Here is a 5,786-nt window from a genome sequence, read left to right on the forward strand (position 1 = left end):
GCATTCTGCTAACATGGGAGCAAGAGCAAACATCACCTTTATGGTGGACCCTGGGTGCCTGACTCAATTCGTTCCAAATTTATGTCCAAAACCTGAAAACTTTAAGAACTGAACATATTTTTCCAGTAACATAATGGAAACCAAATAATTTGTTTTGAGGCACCAAAATTACCGTTATAAATTCCATTTTTTCCAGGACTTCCAATCCCTATGGAGGCATTTAGCCTTCTCCCATGTCACTGTCCTGGACATACTCCCACCACTGAGCTGTTTCTGCTCTATCCAAATTAACACTACCTTTCCCACTTCTTTGGTGGTCTGAGTTCTTTGTTTCATGGTTAACAGTGTCACACCTTTTGCTATATTAGCAGCTTTAATCATTTGTTTTATCCCCCCACCACCAATAAATATATGTCAACTTAGCCATAGTGTATTCAGATGCTAACTCAGAGAAATGGAGACTAGATTCAAATTTTGCAGTGATTTCTTTTTTCACTGTATTGTGTTTTGATCAAACAAGGTTACAAACACTGAGCAGATTTTTTCTTTAATTCTGCTGTTCAAATAGTGAAAAGTTTAAGCTTAGTGTCATTCAACCATCAAGGTATAATTCTACTTTTCAAAAGTTTTTTTTTTTGGGGGGGGGTCAATTTCTTCAAGAAAAAACAGGTTACAAATAGGTAATCATACTTACCTGGCAGTGAAAACACCATGATCACGAAGGTGGTTTTCCAGGGCGAGGCTCACCCATTGCACTCTGGGTATGCTGACCCCGGCGATTTCCCCAAATGTGGGAAACTTGACTGCATAATTTGTGATAGTGGGGGCTGTGCTCGCGCTATCCCCTGAAAAAAAAACGAAAAACAAATAGGTAATCATTTAGGGCAGGATGGGTAATGGTGAAACCAGCAGAGACAGACCATCCACTGGACTTTTGATGGAAAACATAAGCTTTACATGCCCTAATTGAATAATACCAACAACTGAGAACAAAAACAACAGTCAACACCATGGAAATTTCAATTTGTTCAGTTTCCACAATTCTGACTGATAATTAAAATTGAGCCAACGTTTCTACTTGATGGAAGCCAAAACTTAGATAAAGATCAGCTGCTTATAAGATCAGAGTTTCAATTGAAAAATTAAATAAGTGGGATCAAAATCCTGAAACATCTCTTGGAAGAATTATTAACAAGGGCTGACATGTGGATTTACTACTATGAATCTGAAGATAAAGCGCAATCAAAGCAGCGGCTACCAAGAGATGGCAGTGATCTAGTCAAAGCAAAAGTCGGCCGGCAGGAAAGCTCACAGCCTGTTTTTCTGAGTACCCAAGGCATTTTGCTTGTTCATTTTTGAAGAGCCAAACAATTATAGCCTCTACTTCTTACAAAGGGGGTGTGCTTGTTTTTGGTTGAGAAACTAAGTCAACGCTCTAGCAGAAAAGTGACCAGAAAGCTTTACCAGAGAATCCTTTTCTTCTATGATAACATTTCTTCTGCTTCCTTTCATCAAAAAGGGCAATTTTGTGAAAGCTTTGATGGTAAATTATTCAGCATCCCTCTTAGAGTCCTGATTGGGCTCCTTCCCACTTCTTTTTGCTTAGTAATTTTAACAAATCTTTAACAGCTACCTATTTTTCTTCCCCTGAAGATGTATAGCCTCTGCAGCCCACAAAGGCAGTTCAATGCTCTCTATAGAATCTCTGAGGCAGCCTCCTTGAGTCAAGGTCACAGAGAGAGTTAGAGCATGAGCTTGGGCTTTTATTCAGTTAATTTAAAATAAAAAAGCTGCATTGCCAAGGTTAAATTCAAAAAGAGCTCAGTTCTGCAGTATCGAACTAAATGGCTGGTGTCATCATTTACAAAGTGCTTCCATCTTAATAGAGTTTATTTTGAAAAATAAAGCTTATATATGTTTTTTGTCTTTTAATTCCATTTTTACCACCAATTCTTTGATGTCTTCATAATAAGGGAATGGTTATCAAAGTAGGGAAATGCACAATAGATTTTAAGATTCCAATAAACACCAAAATTCTGTAGTCATGGTGGCTGTATGAGCCACTGAAATTATCGCCCTGAGACAATTTGTAAAATTTAAGCCAAAATTTTTCCTTTGAATTCTTATCTACATTTTCAAATATGAGAATCAACTCCCTAACACTGTGTGCACATATTTTATGTACATATACATTATGAAAATATGCATCTTTTGTGTGTACATCTTTAAAGAATGTAATATCACCAAAGAAGTTATTTTAACTTTTGTCACAAAAAGGAACTTTCCTATAAATGATCATTAAAAATAGCATAGCTGCCATCTCCACTGTATGCGAAATGTTTACAGAAATGTATACTTGCATTGAGCACCCTAAATTCAAAAATACAATGCTCACTCCTCAATTGCGCTGTAGCCCCACTACTATTTGCCTTTACTCGTTAGCACTCGGAGAGCGACCTTAAATTTCATGTCCTCAGAACTTTGCATGCTCCCCTCTGTTTCTTTTCCTGCTTAGTCAACTTGTGGAAAAACTTATTATGCATAAAATAAAGCATTTGCTTCTGTTTTTATTGATATTTTCATTGCCCTCGGTTCTCTGGGTTGAAACCTTTCTGGATCAAACTTAATATTCACCTCCAATTACTGATGATCAAGCAGAACTTGCATATTAATTCCATTGCAAGGTCAGCCAGGGTCAGAAGAAATATGCTACACAGAATACTTCATACTCAGTAATGCAAAGCACAGACGGATTTTGCTCCCCATTATTCTTCATTTGCATCCTAATGACTTGAAACTATAATTTGGATATACACTCTAACTAATCAGAGTTGGTGCTGTTGTTAAGTAAGTCCAAACTAATAGCAGCCCGATATATAATAGGACAAACTGCCTCATCCTGCGTCCGCTTCACAATTGCTGTGTTTAAGCCACTGAAAACTTCATGAAACAACTAGAACTCTACTCTGACTTATGTGAGGTCACTATGTTCAAAATTGACTTGACAGCATTTTGGTTTTATAGATTGTTGTTGTTGTTTGCTTTGAGTCGATTTCCATTGCGACCTCATGCATGTCAGAGTAAAATGGTGCTCTATAGAGTTTTCCAGGCTCTGATTTTCCAATAGCTGATCACCTGTCTTCTGAGGCACCTATGGGTGGATTTGACCCCCAAGATTTAGACTAACCATTGAGCATGTAACCATCTGTGCCTCCAACTGGACTCTTTTAATATATTATCATAATTATATTCATATTAATGAAGCAGTTGCCATATTTGCTAATAAAGGATAAATTGATAAATTACTTTTAATGAATACTTTTTTTGGCTTTTATTTTTCCTCCTAAATTACTACAGACCATTCCCACTAGTTAATTCTAATGTGGATAGATGATAGGTGATATCTGAATTTATATTTTATGGCTAATAGTTAAATTCTATAACAACCACCAAATATGCTAGTCAAATATTGTTCAATTGAATAATAAGATCAAAGAATGTATAATAATTTTAGAAACAGGATTGACCGTTTATGAATTTTGATTTATAACTTGTTGGCTGTTGATTTAATGTTCTTTGATGCTTCACACCATGGAACCAAACACTGTCTGCCCTGTGAGGATGATAACCCTGGTGAAACCATTTCTCTCACCTGTGGGGATGATGATAACCCTGGTGAAACCATTTCTCTCACATGTGAAGAAGCTTTGGTGGCCGGTTATCTGTTCAGCACTAGTCTAGATGTTGCACGTTATTATCATCCAAGTCTACTGATCTTAGCAATGTAGATTAGTCCTCATTAGAGGGCAGGTCCTAGCCAGTCAATCAGTTAAAGGCGTTAGTAGCAGTAATTGCAGCTTCCCAAGAAGGGTTTTACTAACTGCAACACAAAAGTGGCAAAGTTTCCCGGCAAACTTAGAAATTTTAGACTAATATTCTAGCTCTCACAATCAAGTGAACCAGTTCCTTAAAATCTCTCTCTATAAAAGAGTTTTTAAAAAATATATCCCCAAATTTATTGTTTTTTCTTAAATTTTAAACTTGGGAGCACTTTTGTCTTTTAAAATAGTGAACCACTGCAACTCTGGAAAAAAAAAAAAGGTGTCCACCATATTGGAGGTAATATAACAAGATAGCACAAAAAATATTTTTCTGTGAGACAAATCTTGACTTAAAACCCATAGGAAAATACTTTCCTTTTTGTTGTTGTTGTTTAATCTTTCCATTACCATGTGAGGTTATTTTTTATCTGACTTAGAAAAATAGGCAGAAAGATATTTAGGGTGATTTGGCCATACAGACAAAACTTGCCCCAGTTAAATTAACTATTAATTCCAGTTTCTCTCAATCACTCATGTTTCCCACAGTCATGTGTTGTGTCACCCAGTGGTCTTCCTTTGTTACTGCCTCATGCTCTGAGGATCATGGTGCTCCAGAAGGCCAGATTTCATTCTGAGTCTGTCCGGAGCTTTCTTTATGACTTCATATAGAGCTCTGAGCTCGAAACAGCACTAGAGCTTAGGTCCTTCATATATAAAATGAGAAAAGTAAATGAAGTCATCTACGATCCATTCTTTTTTCAGGAAAGTATTTTTAAAAACCTCCAGTTTCTAAATTGTCATAATAGAATGTCCTTTCCCACCACTTTCATTCACACATTCTTCAAAGATTCATTCATTCAAAGAGATTTGGATGGTCTTTCTTAATATTTTCATAAGTTGTTAAATGAAATCAGGTGTTACTTATATCATGACTCCACAGGGCTGATAGTAATTGTAAAATGCCATCAATTTTAATTTTAACTTCAGAGCACTTTCAGTAGAAAAAAATGTGAGGTACTTAGAACTGATGGACTATTATATCATTTCCCCCATATAAAATAAGGTACTTCTCCATTCCCTTGTGGCATACTGTTTATTGCTTTATTATATCGTCCATCTCAGTGTAACAGTTAAATGAAAGTTTGTGTCTTTAACCTTAGCTTCCAGGAGAATATCCATTTCATTTTTCCCTCCCAATTACTTAGTGACTATTCTCCTATGTGGACAATTAAAATGAATTTTTTCGAAGTTAAATCAAGCATTCTTAAAAGGTTTTTTTCCACCTTTTATCTTATCTCTTAATCTATATTTTAAGAGTAGGGTTCAGTAAATTCTAAAATTTTTCTACAAAATACTGTCCTATCCTTTTCACTATACAAGTTAAAGTCCATTGGGCAAGAGTCTTATGAAAACCAATATGTGGTACAAAAACATTGACATTCGTTTTGTGTGTGTGTTTTCATTAAAAAAATAGTTTTATTGGCACTTCATCTATATATCATAAATTCAATAGTTCAATCATATAAAAAAGATTTGTACAATATCTACTACAATAAATTTTAAAGCATTTTATTTTTCCCTGTACTCATTCTTATTCATGTACTTTTAAAATTTGGACTAAAATATACACAGCAAAACATTCCCCAATTCAACAACTTCTACATGTGTAATTGTGTCGTTGATTATGTGCTTTGTGCTGTACAATGATTATTGTTAGCCCCCCCCAAATTGTTCCCCACCATTGACATGAACTCAATGCCTCCTACGCAGAAACTGCCTCTGCACCTGTGGTAAAAATAGGTCAAGTTTGAATTCTTTTTATTTAGTAATTTTCTTGAAATAGTATTTACAAATCAAATACTCCCATAGTTAAACCTCTTCTAAAGAGTTGTATGCATATCATCACAATCAGCTCTATTGGTCCTAGCAAGAGTTTTAAAAGATTGACTAAATGAGGTCAATTTC

General features: G+C 35.4%; 1 non-coding gene across 1 annotated transcript; it reads left to right on the forward strand.

The window, feature by feature from the left end:
* Positions 1 to 686: 686 nt before the first annotated feature.
* Positions 687 to 848, forward strand: LOC142427202 (U1 spliceosomal RNA). The gene has a single exon (XR_012780013.1). It is a non-coding gene; the product is annotated as a U1 spliceosomal RNA (small nuclear RNA).
* Positions 849 to 5,786: the final 4,938 nt, after the last annotated feature.

The sequence above is a fragment of the Tenrec ecaudatus genome, chromosome 14 (genome assembly GCF_050624435.1).
Source record: "Tenrec ecaudatus isolate mTenEca1 chromosome 14, mTenEca1.hap1, whole genome shotgun sequence".
Taxonomy (NCBI): domain Eukaryota; kingdom Metazoa; phylum Chordata; class Mammalia; order Afrosoricida; family Tenrecidae; genus Tenrec; species Tenrec ecaudatus.